At 36.0% G+C, this 13623-nt stretch overlaps 1 protein-coding gene across 1 annotated transcript in view; it reads right to left on the bottom strand.

Moving 5' to 3' along the window:
- LOC107722459 (cadherin-13-like) overlaps window positions 1-13623 on the bottom strand; it is a 313349-nt gene that overhangs the window by 271716 nt on the left and 28010 nt on the right. The gene's annotated exons all lie outside the window — the stretch shown is intronic.

Raw genomic sequence — 13623 nt, 5'->3', positions numbered from 1 at the left:
CTTAGGAGAAAAAAAAAAATAGACACAAATGAGACAATTGTTGATATTCAATAAGAATGCAGAACTACTGTATAAAACTAATATTAAATTGTTTAGAAAAGTTCTATTTATAGCTGGAGACATTGTTTTTTGAATCTCTAGAGAAGACATTATTATAGTAATGTAGTAGTTCTGTTCTTCATCGATTTGGAGAAATTTGACAAAAACATCACAATAATCTAACTGTCTAAGTAATCCACATGACTCCAGTCAATTATCATCCTATGAAGCATAAAGCTGTGTTTAGGAAACAAATCCATAATCTATAATAATGCCTCCTCCAGTAAAATAGTCCATGACCTGTTGTCCTTTAACATCAAAATCCATCAACATATTTGTTCAGAATGGTTTTGGACTGTTTTCGCTTGCAAACGGTGCTTGATCTGTGCATATTTCTCTCCTGAAAACAACTTTTTCACTAAAGAAAGCCATATTATGGACAGAAGACTTGTATTTTATCCAGAAGACTGGAGTCAAGTGGATTATTATGATCAGCTGTTTGTACTCTCATTCTGACGGCACCCATTCACTGCAGAGGATCCATTGGTGAACAAGTAATGAAATGCAAAATTTCTCAAAACCTGATATGATGAAGAAACAAACTCATCTACATCTTGGATGGCCTAAGGGTGAATAATTTCCGTTGAACTATTCATTTAATTATACTATAGTAATACCCTATAGGGTCTTTTTTTTATTTCAGGAGAATATCTGAGAAAAACGGGACTTACAGAGATGGTTCACCCAAAAATAGAAATTATCTCATTGTGTAATGATCTTTGTCATTTTCTGTGAATAAAGGCTTAAAGTTATGTCTTATAAAGATACAGTATGAGTCATATGGACCACTATGATGCCTTCATGGTGCTTTTAACCTTATTTTAAAGCCATATGCATTTAATTTCATGGAAAAGAGTGACCAGGACTTCAAAATTAACACTTTTTGTGTTCAACTGAAGATAAGTCATTTAGGTTTAGAACAACATGGGGGCGAGTATATAATTACAGAATTTACATTTTGGGGTGAATAAACCTTTTTAAGCAGACATTTCCATCTAATTCCTTTACTGTCTAGGAGAAGCAATTGAGATATAAGAGGTAACTCATTTGTGATTCTTCTTTCCTACAGGGAGAGGTGAGTGTTCTTAGAAGGGAACTGCAATAAATCCAAAAATAAAAGACAAAGTAGCTCGCAAGTTCACCGCTCTGTGTTCTGTCTGCATGAAGCTTCAAGATAGACTCAGGACGGAGCTAATCACCAACAAAGGCTCATTAACAGAACTTCCTGCTTCACATTCATACCGACATTTCACAGTGCTGATGGGAGTCTCCAGCATCGCAACAACATCTGCATCGCTATAGATCCCAGCCGCTGTTTGAGCAATAGAAACAGCCTCATCAATAATTAAAAAACATGCTCAATCAATCCCAGTAAAACAGGAAAAAACACCCTTGGAACACTAGTTAAGAATGCAATGCATGCTGAGTGGAAACTGATGATTAAGGAATTAAAACTGCACAGTCATGCAGGAAGTCAAAAGAGTTTCAGTAACTATAGTAGAGAACGGGACTAGCTGTCAAACTTTTCTTAGGTTTGCCCTTGTGAAAACTTCACCAGTTGACAAACAGCTCCCCTATATTGTGGCTTTTTCTCAACTGTCAGTCACTGGAAAAAAAGTGGAAATTGCAGGAAATACGCATGGATGTTTGAAAATGGTAAACCCAGAGGGCTTTAGGCACTCAGGCTTTCTAAATGCCAGAGAAGAAGCTGATGTACGGCACTGCTCCTGCTTGAAACATTTACATAGTGAAGTGCGCACAGCTGTATACAATGGTGAACGTGTGTATTTTGTGTGTGCTTGCAGCTTAGCTGATAACACTCAGCGTATGAGAATGCATGGAGTGTATGTGATGCCCAACAAAGAGACTCTCTGCATTCATGGGAGGATGCATGCTGTTCCCTTCAGAGCTGTTCCCCTCTCAGCCTGGTCTGACCATTGTGCTGAAAAGGCTGGGAATTTAACCCTTTGATGCACAAGCTATATGAAAACCCCTTCTAATACACAACATGGGTCTAAATTGATCCGTATTCATGTCCTATGTTATTTCATACTTCGCTGGGCATTTATTTATTTTTTTTAATTAGTTTATTTCAGCATTTAATATTCCCTGCTCTATAAATTCCATGATCCATGATTCGAAATATCTTTTTACAATGACCACTTTACTTTTCAGGAACACTGACAGACATAAAGGGTGACCAATAGTATTGATTTATGACAAAAAATAAAAATGATGAAATGTGGAGATACGAGGTTTCCGCCTGGCAGCAGATATATACTTGTATATAATAACGTATTATTTTGACTTATTTTGTTGACCTAGCTAACATTAGCTAGCTAAAATAAAATATGTCAACAGCTATAGCTAATAGTATTGGAAATGTTTCTCTGTCTCACTAGTAATAGATTTCATAACATTCAAGCTAACATTCAAATATTATATCCAGTTATCTTTCACAATATGTCAAATATTTTCTGTGGTAATAAATTATAAAATAAGACTAAATGCATCAATTATACAAAAGCAGCCATGTTGAGTTGTGAAATGTGGGGCAGGTGAAAAGTTTTCTGCAGTAAATATGTTCCTACTTGCAAAAAAAAATTAGCAAATATCAAAGGTTTCTATATGGGTCATTTTTGTGTAAAAATGGTGTAGAAATACAAAAACTGTTGTTTTTTTTATAAACTAAAGAAATGACAAATAAACAATGATTTGTGGAAATCAAAAACAAGATATTTAATGAATACCTGGAGTTATAAATGATATAATGCATTTATTTCAAAGATTCAGCAAAGAATCACTCAGGCATGATTGAAATAACATAGGAAATGAATATGGGTCATTTTAGACCCATGTGTGTAAAACTGGTGAAGAAATACAAAAACTGTGTTTGTGTATAAAGTAAGGAAGGAAAAATAAACAAAATGATTTGTGGAAGTCAACAACATATTTAAAGACTATCTGGAATAATAAATGATAGAAAAACATTTCTTTCAGATATTCAGCAAAGAAACACTCAGTCATTACTGAAATAACAGGAAATTAATACAGGTCATTTTAGACATAGAAGGGTAGTGACACAAAAAAGATTTTTATTCAAAAAGGAGGAAAAAATAAAAATAAGGATTTGTGATGATCAAAAACAAGTTAATTGGGGAATTCATGGAATTATGAATGATTAAATTAATTTCTTGCAAAGATATAGAAAAAAATAAACTCAGTCTGGTCCCTTTAGACCCATGTCGTGCATTAAAGGGTTAATAATTCACTTCATAAAAGAAAAACAATTTTTTCAAAAAAAAAAAAAAAAGCTCTGATATTGATATTTGAAAGACATGTGGACCAGTGACGTGGAACCGACCGCAATATGTGAGGATCTATCCCTCCTTCTGTGGCTCAATGAGGAAAAAAGAGCAAGAGATTTACAATATATATATATATGAAAAAGGATTTTTAAAATGCAAAAAAAAAAAACAATTTTTAAAAAAAAAAAAAAAAAAAACAGCTCTGATATTTGAAAGACATGTGGACCAGTGACATGCGGAACCGAGCGCAATATGTGTGGATCTATCCCTCCTTCTGTGGCTCAATGAGGAAAAAAGGGCAAGAGATTTACTATATATATATATATGAAAAATAAGCACCGAGGAAGGAACTGTGAAACTGTAAAACGTCAGCTTGCCAAACTACGAGCCACTCGTAGTTTTTATTTATATTTATTTAATATGCTTTCTTTTTTTAAGGAATTAATTATTTTATTCGGCAATGATGATTTAAGTTGATCAAAAGTGACAGTAAGTGACAGTAATAAATTACACTTTAAAATGTATTAATACCGAACACATTTTAAAATGTTTTAATGCTAAACTGCTGTTTTACTGTATTTTTGATCAAATTAATGCAGCCTTGGTAAGCATAAGACAATTCATTAAAAAATAAGTAAATAAATAAAATACAAGAAAAAAAATTACAGATGAGAGTATAGAAACAGTTTTTTTAGAGTACAGTAATAACAATAACAAAAACAACAAAACAAATTTAAACAGGGCACAATGTACTATTAATATGAAGGACTTTTCTATATTTATTTTTTAAAGGTGTTTTAAAGATGACTTTTTAATTTTGCACCTTGCACTTTTAGGGTTAATGGAAATGTCCATAAAGTTACTGGATAATGTCCTGGCAGTAAATGACAAGCACATCCCGACCGTATTTATGTGAATACACACCAGTGCAGGCATTTTGACACTCCGTGTTTTTACCATTTTAGGCGCGTCACCGAAGACAAATCTACTATGCTTGTCCGTGTTCCACTCGGACCTCGCATGCAGAAAACATCCAGTCAGTTTTGCGGCTTTGAGTTTTTAATACTGTCTGTCTTTTCAATATCAAGAATGTCCCGCTCTTTACCGTCTCATTCATTTACATTCCTTTATTAATAACGCTAACAGTCCCACCCGCAGAAAGCTGCGTGGAAAAAGCGAAAGTAACCGGCGAAACTAATCGTCTGTTTAACTAACCGGGGGGTCACTAATAAATTAACTAAGTAAAAAATTATGTGCAAGAGCAATATTTATAAGTCACTTTTAGTTTTTTTGTGCCCCACTAGTGTGTAATATTAGAGAAACATTTTAAAAAAAAACAAAAAAAAGAAGAAGTGAATAAACGAACACATTCTCATGAAAATGTGCTTGTGGGGCCATGTACGAGCGGGAGAATTAAAAGTCATTTGTACTAGAAGCTTAGAAGTACAAGAAGAACTTAGTGTTCTCATGTTCTTTCTCAGAATATGAAGGTGCACCTGCACTCTTTACTTTCACATCCTCACCTTCCACTCCTCCTGGAGAGACTGGTCTTGGCAGAACGGGCCGGGTCGTTAATCACAGCAAGGCAGCCCTTTAATAAGTCCTTGACGGGGTTTCGGCTCAAACGACACTCTTTATCAAAGCTTTACACAGGCATCATGTCCTGCTGCATGATTGATGCCCGGTGTGACCTCCTGTGCCCTTCATGCTGGCAGGAGGAACCCTACCAGAGGGTGTCTGTGCAGCAGAATTCTGGGTAAAAAAAAAAAAAGGCGGGAAAGTGCGGAACACAGCACATCACGATGTGATGGATCTAAGAACACTTTCATTTTTCTCCACTCATGCTACCTTCAATTCCACAAATGCAAAACACGTGCTTTATGTATGAGCCGACCGGAGTGATCTGTTAACCTTGTGTGGACTGCTGTAAACAGAGGAAAGGCAGTGTATACGCATAACAAATGAAGCCATATCGACCATCCGTCATCCTAAGTCTGCTGGAAAACTAAGCATAGGGATTTTGGACATTGTGCTTGCTGAGAAGAGAAGGAAGGCTTGAGTTCCATCTGTGACTCTGTAATTGTTGGTCTAGGTACAAATGCATGAGACACTCATCATGTGCATTGCATTTGTAAAATAGTTTACCTACTGTTCAAAAAATGGGTTTTGCATCATATAATAATAACATTTGTCATGTTTTTGAACATAAAGCATCCTGTGTGTAAGTCACACCCTCATCAAACAGCATCTTAAGCACTGTTACTAGTGAGAAAAAAGCAATACATAAAAAGATACCTGGGTGACCAACTGAAGATTGAATATTTGATTGAATATTATGAACGAATATTTTCAAACCCTTAAGGCCACAGAAGCCCAGGAACTGCCGAACAGAATAAAGAGAATGTGTGTGTATATATATATTTACACACATATATATATATATATATATATATATATATATACTGTATATATATCTTACTTACTGTGTAGTATATATATCGTATAATGATATATATGTATAGTATATCTTGCTTACTGATAGTGTATCTTTTCATAAAAGCCAAGTCGTAGGATGCCTTAAGATTTCGCCATCTCGTACAAAATAATAGTTTTTTATGAGAGTCTGTTGTGGAAAACTGTGAAAGTTGGTTCATAGTTAAAATTTACTTTATTAACACCACCAGAATTAATTATTTTCACAGTCATTGTTGGTATGTCAAAAGTGCAACACAAAGATGGAAGATGTAGTATGTCTGCGAATTTATTCTTAACTGCACACCTAAAAACACAAAAATACAGTACATATTCCAAAAGTCTGTGATTTTGGACACAACTACACAACCACAAGATACTACCCAAAATACTAGCATAACTAATCACAAAATTGCAAACGAAAGTTTCATGTCAATTAACGATAATTTCTGAGCACTTAAGTACTTGTGCACAACCATTAAACACATTAACAATGACACTCCACAAGTAGCCTAATCTGCGACTCCCTGTTGTTCACACTTCAGCTGGCCTCTCTGAATGGAGGTCATTAGGATGATGTCCTTAATGCTCCCTTTTCTCACTCCAGAGCCGAACCGGAGCGCTTTTAAAGAGCTCATATTTCCACCATTCCTCCACTTATACAAGTGATCAAAGGCCAGTAATTAAACACTCAACATAACCTTCACTTAACAACAAGAAGGGTCCATGAAATTACAACTGAAACGTCTACTTAAAGGAGCTTATGGAGGAGAGAGGCATCTCAGGGTGAAGTGGTAGCACATTTGACGTTGTCAGGCTGAAAGACTCATTAAACAGACAAGGCTGTGAGGAGATAAACGCAATAATGCCACAACCCTCTCGCAGCACTCAACCTCTGCCACACAAGCATAGCTGTAAATGGGGATAATCTTGTCAGAAAACAGAAGAAAGAGACATTAGATTATGCCTTAATTTCCTTTTAAGTTAATTATCAGAAAGGCATAGTGACAAGGTGCTCTGGGCACTACAACTAACGGTCGCAAAGAAAGATGTACGTTTGAAGATAACTGTGTTTCTGCTTAAGTGTAAAGTGAAGAGACAGCATACCATGCAGGTGAAAGAATGTTCTGTTTCAAATCCGTCAATATGGATGCGTGAATGAGACTGTTTGATAACCTGTGAGAATTGAGAAGTTACGGTGTTTATCTTAAGGCAGCAATCTAACCCGTAGGCTTATGAATTGCTTATAGTTTCTTATTCTTTCTCTCGCTCCTTCTTTGCTTGTTCAGAAAAAAAGAATTCAAAACAACCTTACTATTGTGAATTCTGAGCCGAACCAATTTCGAGACAATATTCACAGGAAAACGAATAAAGCAAGAGGCCTAAAGCATTGACAAATCTAAAGCATCAGTTTTTCAATGCATTATATCAATGCAGCAAATACAACCATAAAAGTCTTGTCTGGCAATACATCTCTGGAATGAGTTGGCTCTAAAGGAAATAGTTGTGTGTGTGTGTGTGTATATATATATATATATATTTGCTTCTGCATTCTGTTTTTATTCTTGCAGTCTATCCCATTCCATCTAATAATTTCCCTGTTCTATATGTATATCACAAACATTTCTTTAATTTTTTTTTTTTGTTTTTCTCAACAACAAATTATATTTTACACAAGTTTGAGAAATTAATAATTTTATTCAGGAAGGATGCATTAAACTGATCAAAAATGACAGTAAAGACAATTAATAATAATAATAATTCATTACATTTATATAGCGCTTTTCTAGGCACTCAAAGCGCTTTACATTGTCAGGGGGTATCTCCTCATCCACCACCAGTGTGCTGCATCCACCTGGATGATGCGACGGCAGCCATAGTGCGCCAGAACGCCCACCACACACCAGCTTATTGGTGGAGAGGAGACAGAGTGATGAAGCCAATCAGCAGATATGGGGATGGTTAGGAGGCCATGATGGTCAGAGGCTGATGGGCAAATTTGGCCAGGATGCCGAGGTCACACCTCGACTCTTTTCGAAAGACATCCTGGGATTTTTAATGACCACAGAGAGTCAGGACCTCGGTTTAACGTCTCATCCGAAGGACAGTGCTTGTTGACAGTATGACAGTATAGTGTCCCCGTCACTATACTGGGGCGTTAGGACCCACACAGACCACAGGGTGAGCACCCCCCGCTGGCCTCACTAAAAGGAAATAGTTGTGTGTGTGTGTGTGTATATATATATATATATATTTGCTTCTGCATTCTGTTTTTATTCTTACAGTCTATCCCATTCCATCTAATAATTTCCCTGCTCTATATGTATATCACAAACATTTCTTTAATTTTTTTGTTTTGTTTTTCTCAACAACAAATTATATTTTACACAAGTTTGAGAAATTAATAATTTTATTCAGGAAGGATGCATTAAACTGATCAAAAATGACAGTAAAGACAGCTTCAGTGGGTAACCAGTCTTGGGCTACAGGGTGATATGGCTGCAATTAATGTTAAATACATTCATAAGTGAATCCTGAAAAAAGTTAACAGTGCTACTGTTTCCAACATTGATAATAAGAAATGATAACTAGCATATTAGAATGATTTCTGAAGGATCATGTGACACAGAAGACTGGATTTAAGGCTGTTGAAAATTAAGCTTTGTCCTCACAATTTTTTTTTATTATTTATTAAAACAGAAAACATTTATATTAAAATGAAATATTTCACAATATTACAGTTTTTTACTGTATTTTTGATTAAATAAATGTAGCCTTGGTGAGCATAAAAGACCTGGGTTATGTGAAACACATTCACAGTTTGCCTAAAACTCTGCACCAAACATCATATTTGGCCTAAAATGTAAATTCAAGTATATTTGTGAGTAAAACAAAATTTCCATTTCACAAGAGACAAATTTGAGACCAACAACAGCGATCTGTCTCACCCTACCACATGTGAACTGCTTACCAGGATCTTAATATCAGTTGTAAACAAGGCTTTTTATAAAAAAAAAATAATAATAATAAAAAATCCAGCCCTCATTGGTAAGGTTTGCAAGATTGTGATGCAACATCTCCTACTAACAGTTTCAGCCTTTCACAACCAAACCTGAGTATGAGCAACAAGAGACAAATGAGACCCAGACTAGACACCCATCTGAAATGCTGCTGGTCCTTTCTACCTGCACTGCCATCATGCAAAGACATTATTAGCACATGCTAGAAGCATACCGCCAGGAACACTGACAGGTGAAACAGCTGCCATTACGCCTAAGCAAACATTATAGCGCATTTCCAACAGGAACACATTATTCCGACTGGCACTAACAGCAAAACAGGAAATCAAAGTGTTCTTATCTGTGGGAGACATGAAGTGTCCAAAAACAACAACAAAAAATAGCAATTCCCAACTCTGACAGCCAGAGAGATGCAGAGATGCTAAAAGAGGTGTCGATTATACTACCAAGTCTGAAATTCTCAGTTTGGAGAGCTGTTAAATAGCAGACCAACAGAGGGATGTTTCTGCACTATTAAACAGACTGGGAACATGGACGTGCCAAACATAATAAACAGAATAAATCAGTTAATTAGTTACAGTACATGTGGGAAAGAAAACTAAGAAATCAAGTGTAGAGTGATTAAGTGCATAAGCTGAAAACATTATTCTGTAACTGAAAATGTTATGGTAGAGGTTTGACACAGCTTTATTTTGAGGGAATGAGACTAGGCCTATCGAGTGAACTGCTTTCCTGATGTAAGACAGAAAAATGATAATGAGAAAACAAAATTCTGTAGTAAATCCTGAAGTAAATACACTAACTGCTTACAAAGAATTGTGGGGGGATGGAGTTTGAGAAAAATATGAGATTTAAGTACAAACCTAAATTTAATAAACTTTGGAGTGTCAAGTATGTTAAACATACAGGAATATCAGGGAATTAAATAAAAAAAAACACATGCTTCTTATATTCAAAAGCAGCATAATGCATCATTTCACTTTTCTTCAAATAAGATAGATGTGTCTATGCCTGTATGATAGCCCGTTTCCACCACTGAATATAAACATAAAAAAGTAGGCTAAATTGCGACTTTCATCTCACAATTCTGACTTTTTCCTCACAATTGTGAGTTTACATCTCGCAATTCTGACTTTTCTCTCAGAAATGTGTGAAATGTACTTGGAATTGTGAGTCACAAAGTCTTTTCTCGTAATTGTAAGTTTACATCTTGCAATTCTGACTTCTTTTCTCAGAATTGTGAGATATAAAAAAGTTTTAGTCTAATTGTGAAGAAAAAAAGACCGCCTTTTTTTCCCAGATTTGCGAGTTTATATCGTGAGAAAGACAGAATTGTGACATAAAAACTCACAATTACCTTTTTTTATTTTTTATTCGGTGGTGGAAACAGGCTTTCAAATATGTCTGTTTTTTAACAAATATTTTATTTCACCAAAGAAATGTCCAGTTGTCTGTGCAAACTGAGCAAAAAGTTCTCGGTTTCAACAAAACATCAAATTAATCAAGTCACAAACCTCAAATGAATAAACTGTGAAGTGTTAAGAAATTAAAATAGCCATCTACAGGAAAAAAAGAAAAAAAAACTCCCATACTAAAATCAAGCATAAAATCCACTTTCTTTAAAACAATTTGAGTTACAGGGAAACGTGTCTATGTCTATATGCTTGTGTTTGTTAACATGGATCTTTTGCCTCACTATAAGAATGTCCACTTGTCTGTGCGACATGTCCAAGAAACTGAGTTTTCAAAGGACATCCATTTCTACATGATTCAAAACAGAGCTATGAACGTCTGAAATTACAGCCCTCAGGCATCATGGGAAAACAGCACTGGCCATTCATTGGTTTTCTGCTATAGTAACTGACAGAAACGTCCATTTAGAACACAACTAATGTGCATGACTTCCTGGACTTTGAATCAGACGGTCCATTATAGAAATGACATGCATGCCCAAAACTATATTCAAGCATCTATCTTCAGGCTAGATTTTGGTGATAACAGTTAATTTCCTCCCAAAACCAAACATCAAACTGGCCCTGAACCGAACAGATGATGAATGTGTGTATTTATTTTGCTTTTATATTTTGTTCTCCATCTTTTCTATTCTTCCACTTATATAGCCCATACTATCTAACCATGTCCCTGCTCTATATGCATGTCGTAGGCATTTTCCTAAAGACTTACACCAAAACATATTTCTAGCTTTACAAGCTCCTGTAAAGGTGATTTAACAGCAGTAATCAATGTGTCACTCAGTATGCAGCCTGTGTGCCTGGGGTTGGGGGGAAGATAAAGACCACAGATGAAGAGCAGGGGGATTTTAAATCACATTTTCCACAGTTCCAATCCCTCAACCCGCAGCACCCAAACTCCTGCCCATCGCTATCCCCACACCTTTGACAGACCATCCTCTCAATTTCACAGCCTGCTGCTGCTGCTCATTGATGGTGCACCCCACACCAGCAGCATGGCTGCACATACCTAGTTGCAGCTTTTCCGTGGCTGATCCATGCCTAATTTACACATGGTGAACGCACTGGTGAATGTTCACCAGGCAGAAATGTGTATACATTCAAAAATGGGCTCTGGGAGTAAATGGTAAGGGACCATACATAGGGAACAGCTACCCAAAATGAATTAAATTATTTACCCACTCAAAGTTGTTGTAAAGCTCCAAAATGACCACATTTATAAAATGGCACTATATTATTCTCAAACCATATGATGGCTTTCTGCAACAAAATAAGTCTTTATTCATAGAAAAGTATTCATACTTCTCCTTGGAGCAAGCATTAAAATAAATTACTGGTTTGAAGAAGTCATTCAGTTATTTGGTTGATTATTTCAGTTATTTGGTTGATTCAGTTCTCAAAATGGGTCTGAATCAATCATTCACAAATCTGATTTTGTTTTTGAGTTTAACTAAGATTGACTGTGTGAATCAATTATTTGATCCCGATGGTTAACAGCAACTGGAATGGAACATTATCAGTGAATAATGACATTCTATGGAATTTCTATCTTTTTTTTTTTTAAAGTTAGTTTTTTAGTTAAACTAAAAAAAATAAATCAGATTTGTGAATGATTCATTTAGACTCATTTTGTGAACTGAATCAACCATTTAATTGAAATAATTTAAATTAATGAATTACTCCTTCACATCAGAAGACTTGAAATTCAAAGTACAAATCTGGTCCACTTATGGTGGTTTAATAAAATTTGACAGCCCCATTCTTCATTATATTAAAATGAGTGGTCTTCAAAAAAACTACCTTTTTGTGTTTTCCTGAAGAAATAAAGTCATGAGGACGAGTAAATGGCAGGATTAACATTTTTGGTAAACTACTATTTTATAAACGGTAAGAAGACTTTTGCTGCTTATATGAACTACTAAGGTAGTTTTTGTACGAGTTTCACAGCACATACCGCTGATTTTCAAAGCTAATAACATGAATTCGGTGCAAACGCCAATGAGAATCAGGTTGTCAGAGCACCCAGGCCTGCCGGCGCTCTCCAAGTCATATCGTGATCTATGACCCCCCTTCTACTCTTTCATGCATTTAAATGCAGGGCTGATCTATGAAAACGGGCCTTCATTTAAACCTGTGGTTAAAGCTAAACTCCCTCTCAATCTGCAAAGTGTTCCACCTGTGCATATGAGGGGAATGAAAGTGAAAAATCCATCACGCACCCACTGACACACATTATTCATCACCTCCGTTTTGCCCCATATCTCCCATTTCCATGCCGTATAATAAGGAAGGTGTGATGAGCTATCGTTTCACGTGGAAAGCTAATCCATGCAAAAATAAATTTACGTGGGTAATTGAGCTAAAGCAGAAGCATTACCAAAACAAAAAGTGCCAGAGCGCTTCCTGTGCGAAATTTCTAACCTTGGATTTAATGATGAAACTGTATTTTGCCTCACCTCTGCGTCCTGAAGTGCTGTAAATATTCATGGATGGGAGGTGAAAACTTTCCCACAGGCATTGGCGTTTCACTCACCCGAGAGAAAACATACAGCTGAGCCAGCTTGGAAATGTGAGCTGCTATGACTCTTTCCCAATGCTTCAGCTGACCCTTACACAAAAGAGAAAGTCAAACCTGCCCTGAGAAAGTTAACATGCTTCGACAGGATGAGCAAACCTGACACTTGAGAAGGTTCACAGCTTTTGGTTTGGGGTTAATGCCTCTATAACCGGCTCACTGTGGTGCTCACCAAACCATAGTGGTAGCAGTTCTGCGGACTGTAACCTTAATTTATTGTATTTGTTTCTCTAAAATAGTCCAGTGAGACAGTACTGGATGAAGCACCAGCTCAGTTGTAAGAAGGGTTGTGCACAATTCAGAAGAAAAGAAAGGGATCGCCTTGGAATTTTAATTGAATTGGCCACATCCCACAAGAAGCTGAACTGGAATGACAGGAAGAGGAATTTACAGAATTGTTTTTTTTTTTTTAATCAACACAGGTCATGCATTTTAGGAAAGGAGCCTTGGTCCACAAAATGTAACTTATTAAACAAGATGAAATATATAAACTAAATAGAAATCTTCCAACTATCCATTCATTCATTCATCCAACCATCCTTCCATTTATCCAACTAGCATCCATCCACCCACAAATGTATTCATCCATCCATCCAAGATTCAAGATTCAAGATTTTTTTATTTGTCACATACATGGTTATATAGAGAATATATGACCAGCAGTGAAATGTAAGTCA

This window comes from Sinocyclocheilus rhinocerous, unplaced genomic scaffold, assembly GCF_001515625.1.
Source record: "Sinocyclocheilus rhinocerous isolate Xijiao unplaced genomic scaffold, SAMN03320098_v1.1 scaffold604, whole genome shotgun sequence".
In the NCBI taxonomy this organism is placed as follows: Eukaryota; Metazoa; Chordata; class Actinopteri; order Cypriniformes; family Cyprinidae; genus Sinocyclocheilus; species Sinocyclocheilus rhinocerous.
The sequence above is the reverse complement of the archived record's forward strand: the minus strand, read 5'-3'. Positions and strand labels throughout refer to the sequence as shown.